This window comes from Microcaecilia unicolor, chromosome 9, assembly GCF_901765095.1.
Source record: "Microcaecilia unicolor chromosome 9, aMicUni1.1, whole genome shotgun sequence".
Taxonomy (NCBI): Eukaryota; Metazoa; Chordata; class Amphibia; order Gymnophiona; family Siphonopidae; genus Microcaecilia; species Microcaecilia unicolor.
In genome coordinates, this window is record NC_044039.1 from 222,124,530 (window position 1) to 222,141,516 (window position 16,987).

Below are 16,987 nucleotides of genomic sequence, written 5' to 3' on the forward strand. Positions count from 1 at the left end.
CACCAGGGAATAAGATAGGCTAGTGAGGCTTGTTTCAAAGGGGGAAAGGGGGGGGGAATCAGAGGTTGTGCCCCACTAGCCACTAGGATCCATGGTAAGTCTGGGAACTGGGTCCAGAAAAGGGGTAGGGGGTGGAGGAAGATGTGTCCCATTCCCTGCCCAAAAAATTATGAATAATGAGATATATCCACTATAAGAAGAGTCATAGTGAAGTAATGATGTTCTGAAGGTCCATTTATTGACTCTAGCACTGGAACTGTTTACGAAGGCATAACATTCAATCAGACACATAAAGCTTTAAAGAGACTAAGTGAGAGACTGTAGTGGGATGGGCACTATCGAGGGCAATTATTCTCTATATATATCCTATATAATAAAATGCACCTCCAACATTCTGAAGCTGACTGCATGGCTGAGGCATTCCTGCTCTCTGTATCCATCTCCTGAATTGACATCACGTACTTCCGGGTTCGTCACAAGCAGAAGTGACCAACCACACGAGGTTTCTCGGCTTCAGAATGTTGGAGGTGCATTCTATTAAATAGGATTGGTCAGTTCCTTGAAGCACAGCCAGAGCTCAGCATCCTGCACAATAACGCTCAGACACCAGAGAGAGGGGGGGGGGGGGGGCTGACACCAGACAGAGGGAGGGAGGGGGGCCTGACACCAGAGGGGGGCAGGTATCTCTGTCACACAAATACTCTCTCTCTCACACACAGTCAATGTCTTTCTCTCTCTCACTCTCAAACACTGTCCCTCACACACTCTATGTCTCACACTGTATCACATTCACTCTCTATGTGTCACATAGAGGCTCATTTTCAAAGCACTTAGCCTCCCAAAGTTCCATAGAAACCTATGGAACTTAGCCTCCCAAAGTGCTTTGAAAATATGCCTCAAAGTCACTCACACACTCTCTTGGTCTCATACACTCAGTCTCACAGAGAGTCTGTGTCTCACAGACACACTCTCTTTCGCACACACTATCTGTGTGAAACACACACTCTCTCTCTCACACTGTGTCTCACATAAGCACTTGCACACACTCTCATTCTCACACACACACACACTCTCTCTCACAGACACACTCGCACCCAGACTCACTCTCTCTCACACACTTGCACATTCTCTCTCTCTCACATACAGTCACTGTCACACACACTCTCTCAAACATACACACTCCGAGGAAAACCTTGCTAGCGTCCGTTTCATTTGTGTCAGAAACGGGCCTTTTTTTACTAGTGACAATATATAAGGTACTATTTATTCATTTACATCCCATCACTCCAGATATCATCATCAGAAATAATAAAATACAGACAAGTATATACAATACCACAACATTATAAAATATTGCTCAGTCACATTAAAAGACACCGTAAAAGGAAGGCCTTGAATTTCTTCTCAAAACTTGAGTATCAACTTTATGACACAAAATATCTGGTAATGATTTCCACAGCATCGGCACTCCAAAGGAACAAATTGCTAACTAGTGAATCTTAAAGAATGCAAAGACAACAAACCGTGCAAGAAGAACACAGCAGACCAGAAGACTGGAAAAAAAGTTAGATACGCTCCAGGGTCAGGAACAATAACACCTTCTAACAATAATAACTAACATACTGAAAACCAATAAAACACTAGGAAAACTGGGATTATATGATCAAATATTACACTCTCTAAAGACTGGCATGTCTACTGATAAAGAATTACAATAATCCAAATGGGGAAGTAAAGTGACCCAAGGACCAGGGGGATCCAGAAAATTAAACCACTGTAAAAACAGCATCTTACCAAATACCTTTGCAACGAAGGGACTCTTTTATTAAGCCACGTAGCCACCTACACGCGCCCAATGCGGCCCGGGCGTTAATTTCACTTTGTCCAGTAGTAGGGCGCTAACCAGGTAGTAATCGGCATTCTACGCGCGCTGATGATTACCATCCAGTTAATGCGTGAGACCTTATCGCTAAGTGAATGGGCGGCGGTAAGGTCTCAGGCCCAAAACAGAAACGAGTCAATTTTCATTTTGCCGCACGTCCATTTTCCGCCCCCAAAAAAGGCTTTTTTGCAGAGGCGCTGAAAAATGGACCTGCCCGCATCCAATACACACGTCTACAACAGCGAAGGCTATTTTTCAGTACACCTTAGTAAAAGGATCCCTTAATGCCTAATCTCTGAACAAAGATCTAAATAGGAGTCTCAAATCACACTGAGGTGCTGAGACCTGACCCCTTTCGTATACGCAAACGACATATCCCTAGTACCACATATCCCTAGTACCACAGACTATGACTCTTCCTAGGATGTCACGTCTTTAAATGACAAACTAGACCAGACAGCCAATTAGTTAGGAACACATACATCAATATTAAATCCTAATAAGGTACAAGATGTCCGCTCGTAACGTCACCACTAAACCCATAACTCCAATTAGAATTTGAAGATCCAATATGTCTCCTTTGGAACAACTGTAAATTGATCGACATCTGAACTTTAGACAACATATATCCAACTAAGGATCTTATATTCAGTCAGTTGTTTATTTATTTATTTTAAAAACTTATACCCTGCCTAACTCCTAGGTGGTTTCCAATAATACATAATAAAAACATACACCATAAAAAACCAATCAAAGCGTCAGTACCGTTCCACCATCTCCAAGTTTATTCAAAAAAATGCTGCAACAAACAAGTGTCTCTTGAGAAGATTTTGAAACTGGAGTCTATCCACACATAGGCATATCTGGTCAACAAGTTCATTCCAATATAATATTCCAGCAACAGAGAATACCAATGCCCGTGTGGCTGCGTAATGAATTGTGGTTAATACATACTGCACCTTCCGAACGCAATGCTCTATTTGGGCGGTACACACATAAGACATCTTTAAAATATATCACTTGATGAATTAAAGATAATACTTTACATTTTACTCTATAAAACATCGGTAGCCAATGGAATTGTTTTAGAACCGGAGAAATATGAGCTGATTTTGAAACTCCAGACAGATTGGTTGCCGTATTTTGAACAATCTGCAATGCCCTGCACTGAGTACTCATCAGTCCACGGTACAAGGCATTGCAGTAGTCTAGTTTACTCAAAACAAAAGCCTGTACCACACCCCGAAAATCAGACTTCACAACATTAGCCTCAGCCTATATAACAGATGTAATTGAAAAACAGAAGACTGAATCACACGATCAACCTCAGCACGTGCTTAGACCTCTCTGATCTATTTATAGTATGTAAGTGTGGATGACTCTCGATGATTGGTCTTTTGCTTTCCCGTTTTATTTTGGCGCTCTTTTTTCATTTTTAACTTATAAATTTGTAATTGTTTTAACTATTTGACGCTTTGACCTGCATTCAGAAATGGCGGGATATCAAACATTTTAATAAACATAAACATGGTAAGCTTAGAGTCTAACTAAAATGTCAGGAAGTATTTCTTCACGGAGAGAGTGGTGGATACTTGAAATGCCCTCCCGTGGGAGGTGGTGGAGATGAAAACAGTAATGGAATTCAAAAATGCATGGGATAAACATGAAGGAATCCTGTTCAGAAGGAACGGATCCTCAGAAGCTTAGCGGAGATTGGGTGGAAGCACCGGTGGCTGGGAGGCGAGGCTAGTGCTGGGCAGACTTTTACGGTCTGTGCCCTGAAAATAGTAGATACAAATCAAGGTCAGGTATACATATAAAGTAGCACATATGAGTTAAAATTGTTGGGTAGTTACATAGTAATATAACGTGGTAACATAGTAGATGACGGCATAGAAAGACCTGTACAGTTTATCCAGTCTGTCCAACAAGATAATCTCCCCCTGTACTTCAATTCAGATATCACCAATCACCAATAAATTAGGCCACAAATCTTCTTTTGATCTTCCAACAACCATAACCTCTGTTTTAGCCAAGTTCAATACAAGACCATTCTCACACATCCATGCCTCAACCCTACTCATATATCCTGTAGTTGAAAGACCAATCCCTGCCCCCACTCAGATTGTTTTAATTTGCACCGTTCTCTATATAATGGACCTGTCTTCCATGGGCATGGTTGAAATCTCAAAGTCATCTTTATCTCCCTCACAGGAGCCACCACATCCAAGGCCAAACTCAACAAACCATGCCAAATATCCACAGCTTCATTCAAAAAACATTCTTCATCAATAACCAGAGAGGGTCTCCAAACAGACCATAACTCTTCAATCTGAAAACACGGATGCCATTGCACCTGTGCCTTCTTTTTCTCAACCTGCTCTAGAAAACTCAATAAAAGGTTAATAAAAAATGATCCCACCACCCAACTGGTGTAACCTCCATCATACCACATAAATTCTGTAGCAAATTAGACGCTATAAAAATTTGATCTAAAACATGCCAAGACGATGTGTCACTTTCCGAACCAGCTGTTCCAAATCCAAAGCAGTCAACTTGACTATTTTAATGCCTTGCTAAATGGAGATCGCACCTCAGAGATCTGACGAGTACAAATACCTATAGAACATGACCATAAAATGATCACCAACTCTTCAAAATTTGATTGCGTAACCCTCTTACTCCTCCAGGAACACTGGCTACCAGTCAACCACAGGATAATATTCAAAACCCAGATGCTGGCTCATCACCCAGAATTACCACCACATTTATCACGATTACTAATTCCATATGTCACTAGTACAGCAATAAGAGCCTCACAACACAACTGCCTAGTTGTTCCCTCAATCCGTATTATTTGCCAGACACTATCAGAACAAAGATCTTCAGTGTGACAAGCCCTCTCCCTCTGTAACTCACCCCCTATATTACTAAGATTAGAATGTTCACTTCAAAACTTCAAGCAGAGTTTAAAGTAGGGTTCTACTGAATATTCATATTCGATTCAAACCCGAATACATTATTTGTACTCAGTCGAATAGCGATTTAAATTCAAATACAAATAATCTGGGTCTCTACTTTGAATAAACACTTGATCTCTGATTTCACGTTGCTTTTTTTATTATTTGTTATGTCAAAGCCCAATGCCCACTATTCGTATTCGGTATTTGTATTCGGCCAAATAATAATTTTCATTATTCATATTCAGTAAAAAATGCTATTTGGTACAGCTCTAGTTTAAAGAAATGTTTGTTTCAAGATGCCTTTGACAGGTAACCATTACTCTAGAATCATCCCTTACTCCTTTCCTTTCACCTTCTGTCCCTCGTGGAGGACAGGGGGCAAATCACTGCTGAGATACCTCTTCCACCCCATCTACTGTTTTTATTATTCTTTTCTATTTTTTTCTTTACTATCCAAAGCTGTATTCCATGTCAATTTAAATTTGTAACAATGTAAACCACTCAGAAAGTCCACTGATGAGCGGTATATCAAATACTTAATAAACCTGAAACTTGATAATAAACTTGAAATCTGGACGTTGGGATGTAGACCTGCTTCAAGGCATGACTATGTGCCTCCTAAATTCGAACGTTATTAGTCCCATGAAGACAGCCCCCATCTTGATGCCAGCTTCCCTATTCCTCCACAACATGGTTCGAAATATCCCTCCGCCATCACCCAACCCCTAAGTGCATTCAACAAACACAATGTCCCCTACAATCACTCAATTGTCTTCAGTAAAGACAACCCCCCCCCCATCACTCAATTGCCTTAACAAAGACCCTCCCCCCAGGAGGCCCTCAAGTTTGAAGCTGCTGAAAACCATAAGCGCTAACCAGGGAAGTCAGTGAGGTTGCACCATGGAGGCCTAGAAATGTTTCTTTAATGGTGTGTTATGATCAATGTTGCAACCAATTTACTTTAATCCTTTGGACAATCTGCTTTTTACTTTTCATCATTCCTCTACTGTACATACGTGTTAAATACTGGAGTGCCCATTAAAAGGTCTTCGTATTTTAAAGTCGCCCTGGTCTCCAGTACTCATTTTGCCTCTTTTCCTGTTTCCTTTAGTCAGCTCAATAAGTGGGCAAAATCCCTTAATAGTTTGCGTGGTACAAGGCTGAGAGTACGCCATAGACAATATAAATTGATTCTGTTCCTGCCTCAGTTGTATTTCAGTTTGAGGCAAATCTGAGTGCACTAAAACAGTCAAACACGGTCTGCGTTAAATCCCTAACATTGGGCTTCAAGAACAAAACAGCTGGGTAGACAGACAATGAAGAGCCAATAGGAACTCCCATGCTCAGATCTCTCCAGGAGAAACTCCTTACTCACCTGCATACACTGGGGATAATTTTAGAAACCTGGTTTTGCATGTGTAAAATTACTCCAGGGGTTTTATATCTATCTATATCACTGTGATAAAACAGCATGTACCATTGGAGCTGACTCTGTGGGTGCTTGAACATCCCCAATATTGAGAAAAGTCCTTTTATGTATCCAGGGATGGGCTTAGCACCCCAATAATTTTGAAAAGTTGGCTCCTATGGTGTGTACCATTACATGACACATGTCTAGGTATGTTTTGGGGCAGAGATGCAATGTGAAAGTGTCCTTAATTAAACATGCATGATCATGCAGATTCTTCACATGTACTGTGGTTTGCCCCTCCCCTGATTCTACTCAATCAAAAAGGAATGAAACCAGCCTAGCATCCTCCTACCAACTTGAGGTGATTCACTAAGTACATAAGTACATAAGTAATGCCACACTGGGAAAAGACCAAGGGTCCATCGAGCCCAGCATCCTGTCCACGACAGCGGCCAATCCAGGCCAAGGGCACCTGGCAAGCTTCCCAAACGTACAAACATTCCACACATGTTATTCCTGGAATCTTGGATCTTTCCAAGTCCGTTTAGTAGCGGTTTATGTACTTGTCCTTTAGGAAACCGTCCAACCCCTTTTTAAACTCTGCTAAGCTAACCGCCTTCACCACTTTCTCCGGCAATGAATTCCAGAGTTTAATTACACGTTGGGTGAAGAAAAATTTTCTCCGATTTGTTTTAAATTTACTACACTGTAGTTTCATCGCATGCCCCCTAGTCCTAGTATTTTTGGAAAGCGTGAACAGAAGCTTCACATCCACCTGTTCCACTCCACTCATTATTTTATATACCTCTATCATGTCTCCCCTCAGCCGTCTCTTCTCCAAGCTGTATAGCCCTAGCCTCCTTAGTCTTTCTTCATAGGGAAGTCGTCCCATCCCCGCTATCATTTTAGTCGCCCTTCGCTGCACCTTTTCCAATTCTACTATATCTTTCTTGAGATGTGGCGACCAGAATTGAACACAATACTCAAGGTGCGGTCGCACCATGGAGCGATACAACGGCATTATAACATCCTCACACCTGTTTCCATACCTTTCCTAATAATACCCAACATTCTATTCGCTTTCTTAGCCGCAGCAGCACACTGAGCAGAAGGTTTCAGTGTGTTATCGACGACGACGACACCCAGATCCCTTTCTTGGTCCGTAACTCCTAACGTGGAACCTTGCATGACGTAGCTATAATTCGGGTTCTTTTTCCCACATGCATCACCTTGCACTTGCTCACATTAAACATCATCTGCCATTTAGCCGCCCAGTCTCCAAGTCTCGTAAGGTCCTCTTGTAATTTTTCACAATCCTGTCGTGATTTAACGACTTTGAATAACTTTGTGTCATCAGCAAATTTAATTACCCTCGCTAGTTACTCTCATCTCTAAATCATTTATAAATATATTAAAAAGCAGCGGTCCTAGCACGGACCCCTGAGGAACCCCACTAACTACCCTTCTCCATTGTGAATACTGCCCATTTAACCCCACTCTCTGTTTCCTATCCTTCAACCAGTTTTTAATCCACAATAGGACATTTCCTCCTATCCCATGACCCTCCAATTTCCTCTGTAGCCTTTCATGAGGTACCTTGTCAAACGCCTTTTGAAAATCCAGTTACACAATATCAACCGACTCCCCTTTGTCCACATGTTTGTTCACTCCTTCAAAGAATTGAAGTAAATTGGTCAGGCAAGATTTCCCCACACAAAAGCCATGCTGACTTGGTCTCAGTAATCCATGTCCTTGGATGTGCTCTGTAATTTTGTTTTTAATAATAGCCTCTACCATTTTCCCAGGCACCGACGTCAGACTCACCGGTCTATAATTTCCCGGATCTCCCCTGGAGCCTTTTTTAAAAATGGGCGTTACATTGGCCACCCTCCAATCTTCCGGTACCACGCTCGATTTTAAGGATAAGTTGCATATCACTAGCAGTAGCTCCGCAAGCTCGTTTTTCAGTTCTATCAGTACTCTAGGATGAATACCATCCGGTCCAGGAGATTTGCTACTCTTCAGTTTGCCGAACTGCCCCATTACGTCCTCCAGGTTTACCGTGAAGTCAGTAAGTTTCTCCGACTCGTCCGCTTGAAATACCATTTCCGACACCGGTAACCCACCCAAATCTTCCTCGGTGAAGACCGAAGCAAAGAATTCATTCAGTCTCTCCGCTACGTCTTTGTCTTCCTTGATCGCCCCTTTTACCCCTCGGTCATCCAGTGGCCCAACCGATTCTTTTGCCGGCTTCCTGCTTTTAATATATCGAAAAAAATTTTTACTATGTTTTTTTGCCTCTAATGCTATCTTTTTTTCATACTCCCTCTTGGCCTTCTTTATCTGCGCCTTGCATTTGCTTTGACACTCCTTATGCTGTTTCTTGTTATTTTCAGACGGTTCCTTCTTCCATTTTCTGAAGGCGTTTCTTTTAGCCCTAATAGCTTCCTTCACCTCACTTTTCAACCAGGCCGGGTGTCTTTTGGACTTCCGTCTTTCTTTTCTAATTTGCGGAATATGTATGGCCTGGGCCTCCAGGATGGTATTTTTGAACAGCGTCCACGCCTGTTGTACAGTTTTTACTCTCTCAGTTGCCCCCCTAAGTTTTTTTTTTACCGTTCTTCTCATTTATCATAGTCTCCTTTTTTAAAGTTAAACGCTAACGTATTTGACTTTCTGTGTACAGTTACTTCAAGGTCGATGTCAAAACTGATCATATTATGGTCACTGTTATCAAGCGGCCCCAGTACCATAACGTCCCTCACCAGATCATGCGCTCCACTAAGGACCAAGTCTAGAATTTTTCCTTCTCTCGTCGGCTCCTGCACCAGTTGCTCCATAAAGCTGTCCTTGATTTCATCAAGGAATTGTATCTCTGTAGCGTGTCCCGATGTTACATTTACCCAGTCTATATTTGGATAATTGAAGTCACCCATTATTATCACATTGCCCATTTTGTTCGCGTCTCTGATTTCTTTTATCATTTCTGTGTCTACCTGCTCATCCTGGCGAGGCGGACGGTAGTACACTCCTATCACCATTTTTTTCCCTTTTATACATGGAATTTCAACCCACAGTGATTCAAAGGTGTGATTTGTGTCCTGCTGAATTTGTAATCTATCTGAGTCAAGGCTCTCGTTAATATACAATGCTACCCCTCCACCAATCCGGTCCACCCTATCATTACGATATACTTTGTACCCCGGTATGACAGTGTCCCACTGGTTATCCTCCTTCCACCAGGTCTTAGTAATGCCTATTATATCCAATTTTTCATTTAGTGCAATATATTCCAACTCTCCCATCTTATTTCTTAGACTCCTAGCATTTGCATATAGACATTTCAGAGTATGTTTGTTGTTCTTATTTGCATGATGCTTAGTACCTGACACTATTGATTTGACATCTTTTGTCTGATCTTTAGTTGTATTTGAGGGCACCTGGCCTACCACAGTCTGTTGTGTAACCTCACTATCCAGAAACCCTATCTTCCCTGTTTGTGAGGTATCTTTGCAAGATACCTTTTCCCGAACCATGCGCTTTTGAGCGACTGTCGGCCTTCCCCCCATTTCTAGTTTAAAATCTGCTCTATCTCCTTTTTAAATGCCGACGCCAGCAGCCTGGTTCCACCCTGGTTAAGGTGGAGCCCATCCTTTCGGAATAGGCTCCCCTTTCCCCAGAATGTTGCCCAGTTCCTAACAAATCTAAAACCCTCTTCCCTGCACCATCGTCTCATCCACGCATTGAGACTCTGGAGCTCTGCCTGCCTCTTGGGCCCTGCACGTGGAACAGGTAGCATTTCAGAAAATGCTACCCTAGAGGATCTGGATTTGAGCTTTCTACCTAAGAGCCTAAATTTGGCTTCCAGAACCTCTCTCCCACATTTTCCTATGTCATTGGTACCCACATGTACCAAAACAGCAGACTCCTCCTCGCACTATCTAGACTCGTATCTAGGTGACATGTGAGGTCCGCCACCTTCGCACTAGGCAGGCAAGTCTCCAGGCGATCCTCACGTCCACCAGCCACCCAGCTATCTATATGCCTAATGATCGAATCACCAACTACAACAGCTGTCCTAACCTTCCCTCCCGGGCAGCACTTGGAGACGTATCCTCAGTGCGAGAGGATAAGTAGCAGGAGTTAAAGAATCAAATGCAGATGAGATCCCCACTGTGCCAGCAGGCCGGCACCACCTCCAATCCACTGAGCGGGAAGATCATACAGCAGGGTCTCAGTGCCATGGACCCCACTGGAAATGGTTCAAGCAAAGATATTCTCCAGGAAACCATGCAATTGAATGATCACAACAAGGGGAGATGGAAATAAGCCTACAGCTGAGGGACAAATCACATGTAAAGTGAGTTCGCAGGTACAGGGTCAAAACCTCTTCTAAAAAGAAGTGGATGACAGAAGTCAAGCACCCAGCAATAAGCCAGAACAGCAAAGATCATTGTGTAGGAGGTAAACCTAACATTCGAAAACAAACCCAAAACACAAGACTCACTGCCTTAAACTTTTCCAAAAGGAGAGTTAAAAGCACTCTCTAGACGTCATCATTTACACCTAAACTCTCACAAAACCAGGTAACTTTATTGCTAAAAATTCTGTCATTTCTTAGGCAAGCTGAGGGTCTCTCATTCCTGCTGCAAAGGTGCCCCCCCCCCCAGTTTCCCTCCCTCACACCCTCCTCCAACCACAAGATTAACTTCAGAATGAAAATTTGCACTCCTCCCCAAAATTCACATCCCACCCCAGGACTAACCGGAATGAGGCGCTCCACCCACTCAACCAACACACCTCCGACCCCAGGACTAACTTCAGAATGAAACACTGCACCCCCTCCCCCAACTCTCTCCCCCCCCAGGACTAACTTCAGAATGAAACACTGCACCCCCTCCCCCAACTCTCTCCCCACCCCGGACTAACTGCAGAATGAAACACTGCACCCCTCCCCCAACTCTCATCCCACCCCAGGGCTAAGTTCAGAATGAAACACTGCACCCCCTCCCCCAACTTTCCATCCCACTCCAGAACTTCAGAATGAAAACACTGCGGCCCCCTCCCCCAACTCTCATCCCACCCTAGGACTAACTTCAGAATGAAACACTGCACCCCCTCCCCCAACTCCCATCCCACTCCAGAACTTCAGAATGAAACACTGCTCCCCCTCCCCCAACTCTCACCCAACCCCGGAACTAACTTCAGAATGAAACACTGCACCCCTTCCCCCAACTCCCATCCCACTCTAGGTCTAACTTCAGAATGAAACACTGCACCCCCTCCCCCAACTCTCATCCCACCCCGGGACTAACTTCAGAATGAAACACTGCACATCCTCCCCCAACTCTCACCCCACCCCGGGACTAACTTCAGAATGAAACACTGCACCCCCTCCCCCAACTCTCATCCCACCCCGGGACTAACTTCAGAATGAAATACTGCACACCCTCCCCCAACTCTCACCCCACCCCGGGACTAACTTCAGAATGAAACACTGCACCCCCTCCCCCAAATCTCATCCCACCTCAGGACTAACTTCAGAATGAAACACTGCACCCCTCCCCCAACTCTCATCCCACCCCAGGACCAACTTCAGAATGAACACACTGCACCCCCTCCCCAAATCTCATCCCACCTCAGGACTAACTTCAGAATGAAACACTGCACCCCCTCCCCCAACTCTCATCCCACCCCAGGAGTAACTTTAGAATGAAACACTGCACCCCCTCCCCCAACTCTCATCCCACCCCAGGAGTAACTTCAGAATGAAACACTGCACCCCTCCCCCAAATCTCATCCCACCCTAGGACTAACTTCAGAATGAAACACTGCACCCCTCCCCCAACTCTCATCCCACCCCAGGGCTAACTTCAGAATGAAACACTGCACCCCCTCCCCCAACTCTCATCCCACCCCAGGGCTAAGTTCAGAATGAAACACTGCACCCCCTCCCCCAACTCTCATCCCACTCCAGAACTTCAGAATGAAACACTGCACCCCCCTCCCCAACTCTCATCCACCCCGGGACTAACTTCAGAATGAAACACTGCCACCCCCTCCCCCAACTCCCATCCCACTCCAGGACTAACTTCAGAACGAAACACTGCACCCCCTCCCCCAACTCTCATCCCACCCCAGGACTAACTTCAGAATGAACACTGCACACCCTCCCCCAACTCTCACCCCACCCGGGACTAACTTCAGAATGAAACACTGCACACCCTCCCCCAAATCTCATCCCACCCTAGGACTAACTTGTGAATGAAACACTGCACCCCCTCCCCCAAATCTCATCCCACCCTAGGACTAACTTCAGAATGAAACACTGCACCCCCTCCCCCAACTCCCATCCCACTCCAGAACTTCAGAATGAAACACTGCACCCCCTCCCCCAACTCTCATCCCACCACAGGACTAACTTCAGAATGAAACACTGCACACCCTCCCCCAACTCTCATCCCACCCCAGGACTAACTTCAGAATGAAACACTGCAACCCCCCTCCCCCAACTCCCATCCCACTCCAGAACTTCAGAATGAAACACTGCACCCCCTCCCCCAACTCTCTCCCCACCCCAGGACTAACTGCAGAATGAAACACTGCACCCCTCCCCCAAATCTCATCCCACCCTAGGACTAACTTCAGAATGAAACACTGCACCCCCTCCCCCAACTCCCATCCCACTCCAGAACTTCAGAATGAAACACTGCACCCCCTCCCCAACTCTCATCCCCCACAGGACTAACTTCAGAATGAAACACTGCACACCCTCCCCCAACTCTCATCCCACCCCAGGACTAACTCAGAATGAAACACTGCACCCCCCTCCCCCAACTCTCATCCCACCCCGGGGACTACTTCAGAATGAAAACACTGCACCCCCTCCCCCAACTCTCATCCACCCCAAGACTAACTTCAGAATGAAACACTGCACCCTCTCCCCCAACTCTCATCCCACCCCAGGACTAACTTGTGAATGAAACACTGCACCCCCTCCCCCAACTCTCTCCCCACCCCAGGACTAACTTCAGAATGAAACACTGCACCCCCTCCCCCAACTCTCATCCCACCCCAGGGCTAAGTTCAGAATGAAACACTGCACCCCTCCCCCAACTCTCATCCCACTCCAGAACTTCAGAATGAAACACTGCACCCCCTCCCCCAACTCTCATCCCACCTCAGGACTAACTTGTGAATGAAACACTGCACCCCCTCCCCCAACTCTCATCCCACCCCAGGGCTAACTTCAGAATGAAACACTGCACTCCCTCCCTCAACTCTCATCCCACCCCAGGACTAACTTCAGAATGAAACACTGCACCCCCTCCCCCAACTCTCATCCCACCCCAGGACTAACTTCAGAATGAAACACTGCACCCCTCCCCCAACTCTCATCCCACCTCAGGACTAACTTCAGAATGAAACACTGCACTCCCCTCCCCCAACTCTCATCCCACCCCGGGACTAACTTCAGAATGAAACACTGCACCCCCTCCCCCAACTCTCATCCCACCCCAAGACTAACTTCAGAATGAAACACTGCACCCTCTCCCCCAACTCTCATCCCACCCCAGGACTAACTTGTGAATGAAACACTGCACCCCCTCCCCCAACTCTCATCCCACCCCAGGACTTCCCCCAACTCTCATCCCACCCCAGGACTTCCCCCAACTCTCATCCCACCTCAGGACTAACTTGTGAATGAAACACTGCACCCCCTCCCCCAACTCTCATCCCACCCCAGGGCTAACTTCAAAATGAAACACTGCACCCCTCCCCCAACTCTCATCCCACCCCAAGACTAACTTCAGAATGAAACACTGCACCCTCTCCCCCAACTCTCATCCCACCTCAGGACTAACTTGTGAATGAAACACTGCACCCCCTCCCCCAACTCTCACCCCACCCCGGGACTAACTTCAGAATGAAACACTGCACCCCCTCCCCCAACTCTCACCCAACCCCGGAACTAACTTCAGAATGAAACACTGCACCCCCTCCCCCAAATCTCATCCCACCCCTGGACTAACTTCAGAATGAAACACTGCACCCCCTCCCCCAACTCTCATCCCACCTCAGGACTAACTTGTGAATGAAACACTGCACCCCCTCCCCCAACTCTCATCCCACCCCTGGACTAACTTCAGAAAGAAACACTGCACCCCCTCCCCCAACTCTCATCCCACCCCAGGACTAACTTCAGAATGAAACACTGCACCCCCTCCCCCAACTCCCATCCCACTCCAGAACTTCAGAATGAAACACTGCACCCCTCCCCCAACTCTCATCCCACCCCAGGAGTAACTTGTGAATGAAACACTGCACCCCCTCCCCCAACTCTCATCCCACCCCAGGAGTAACTTGTGAATGAAACACTGCACCCCCTCCCCCAACTCTCATCCCACCCCAGGACTAACTTCAGAATGAAACACTGCACCCCCTCCCCCAACTCCCATCCCACTCCAGAACTTCAGAATGAAACACTGCACCCTCCCCCAAATCTCATCCCACCCCGGGACTAACTTCAGAATGAAACACTGCACCCCCTCCCCAGGACCAACTTGTGAATGAAACACTGCACCCCCTCCCCAACTATCATCCCACCCCAGGAGTAACTTCAGAATGAAACACTGCACCCCCTCCCCCAACTCTCATCCCACCCCAGGACTTCCCCCAACTCTCGTCCCACCCCAGGACTAACTTCAGAATGAAACACTGCACCCCCTCCCCCAACTCCCATCCCACTCCAGAACTTCAGAATGAAACACTGCACCCCTCCCCCAAATCTCATCCCACCCCGGGACTAACTTCAGAATGAAACACTGCACCCCCTCCCCAGGACCAACTTGTGAATGAAACACTGCACCCCCTCCCAACTATCATCCCACCCCAGGAGTAACTTCAGAATGAAACACTGCACCCCCTCCCCCAACTCTCATCCCACCCCAGGACTTCCCCCAACTCTCGTCCCACCCCAGGAGTAACTTCAGAATGAAACACTGCACCCCCTCCCCAACTATCATCCCACCCCAGGAGTAACTTCAGAATGAAACACTGCACCCCCTCCCCAACTATCATCCCACCCCAGGACCAACTTGTGAATGAAACACTGCACCCCCTCCCCAACTCTCGTCCCACCCCAGGACTAACCTCAGAATGAAACACTGCACCCCTCCCCCAACTCTCATCCCACCCCAGGACCAACTTGTGAATGAAGCACCTGTGTCTGAGCTCCGGATCCACCCTTCTCTCTGCCACGCACATACCCGTCTGTATCTATTGGGATCAGCCCCTCCCGCCTGGAGCCCTGGTGCAGGCTGGCAGGATGAGTCTTGATTTCTAGTATTTACCAAGTGGGGTCTGTCTCTGGATCTCTCTTGCAGTCTCATTCCCCTCCCACCCCCCTTCCTTCTCTGAAATCTGCTGGCACCATAAGAAGGATCCAATAATATCACATGAATCCGTGGATACAGAAACCTCATCACAGCTGGGCAGATCCTGTCTCCCTCACACACACACTGCTGCCTTCTCCGGTACACAAACACACACACACACACGGATATCTCCATAAACCCAGCCGTGCAAAGCAGGAACATGCATTGCATCCTGCTTGTTTCATGCAGTGCCAGACCCAGGAGTGCCAACACACACCAGCTGTGCCACGCTGTGCAGTGTGTCTCTGCTATGAAAATCCTGAACACCTACCTGCAGGTGCTGCTGCTGAAATAATTCCCAGGGCCCCGCTCACCTCCTCCTTTCAGCACCAGCAGCAAAGGGAGACCGACCTCAATCGCCCAGGGGCTGTCTACGAATTACCAGGAAGAACATCCCCTGGCAGGGATCATCTGCCAAGTCTGCTCCTCCCTCTTACATCAGCAGCAGGCAAGCAGGCAGGGCAGCAGCAGTGTGACTGCCCAGAAACCCTGCACAGGATTTCACAGCTTTCCAATGGCTCAGGCATCGCAACAAAGGTACATTTGTCAGCCCAGGGACCGTCGACAAAGACAAGAATTTGAACTCAAAGCTGAAGGAGGAGGCTGCTAAATGCTGTCACTGCTGGGAAGGGAAAGAGTGATGCTTCACTTGTCTGCCCTACTGCCCTTCCTCCAGGGAGGTGGCAGCACCATCCAGCAAATAAGCTCATCGGTCCAGCACCCCAGCCAAGGCACCGTCTGCAAACTACCACTGCCATTCCCTGGAGAGCTACACTCAGACTTCTGTCATTTCTGTGTCTATGGGAAAAGACCCAGTTGAATGAGGACTATAAGTAACCCTCCCTTCACAGGCTGTTCACTCTTTAAAATAAACAGTTGAAAGAAATTAGTATCTATTCAGACTGCTCTGACAAGGAATGCAAATTCTCTCACAAGTGTGGCATACCCATTTAAAGGCTCTCTCCTTCTCACACTTTGAGCCCCTTCTCTCACTCACTAGGAGTGTCTCACACTCATTTGAAGGCTCTCACACTCTCTGAGTCTGTTCTCTCACTCAGGAATGATTTCAGCCCCTTCACTCACTCATTAGGAGCGTCACAATCATTTAAAGACTCTCACACTCTGATTCCCTTCTCCCTCTGAGGGGAGATATGATAGAGGTCTATAAAATAATGAGTGGAGTGGAACGGGTAGACATGAATCGTTTGTTTACTCTTTCCAAAAATACTAGGACTAGGGGGCATGCGATGAAGCTACAAAGTAGTAAATTTAAAATGAATCTGAGAAAAGTTTT

At 46.5% G+C, this 16,987-nt stretch overlaps 1 protein-coding gene across 4 annotated transcripts in view; it reads right to left on the bottom strand.

Annotated features, from left to right (window-relative positions):
- Positions 1 to 16,156, bottom strand: part of TMEM63C (transmembrane protein 63C) — a 169,591-nt gene extending 153,435 nt beyond the window's left edge. For all 4 annotated transcript variants that reach the window (XM_030214815.1, XM_030214812.1, XM_030214813.1 and 1 more), the window contains exon 1: positions 15,965 to 16,156. The gene's annotated coding sequence lies outside the window, so the exon portion shown is untranslated. The remainder of the gene's footprint in view (positions 1 to 15,964) is intronic.
- Positions 16,157 to 16,987: the final 831 nt, after the last annotated feature.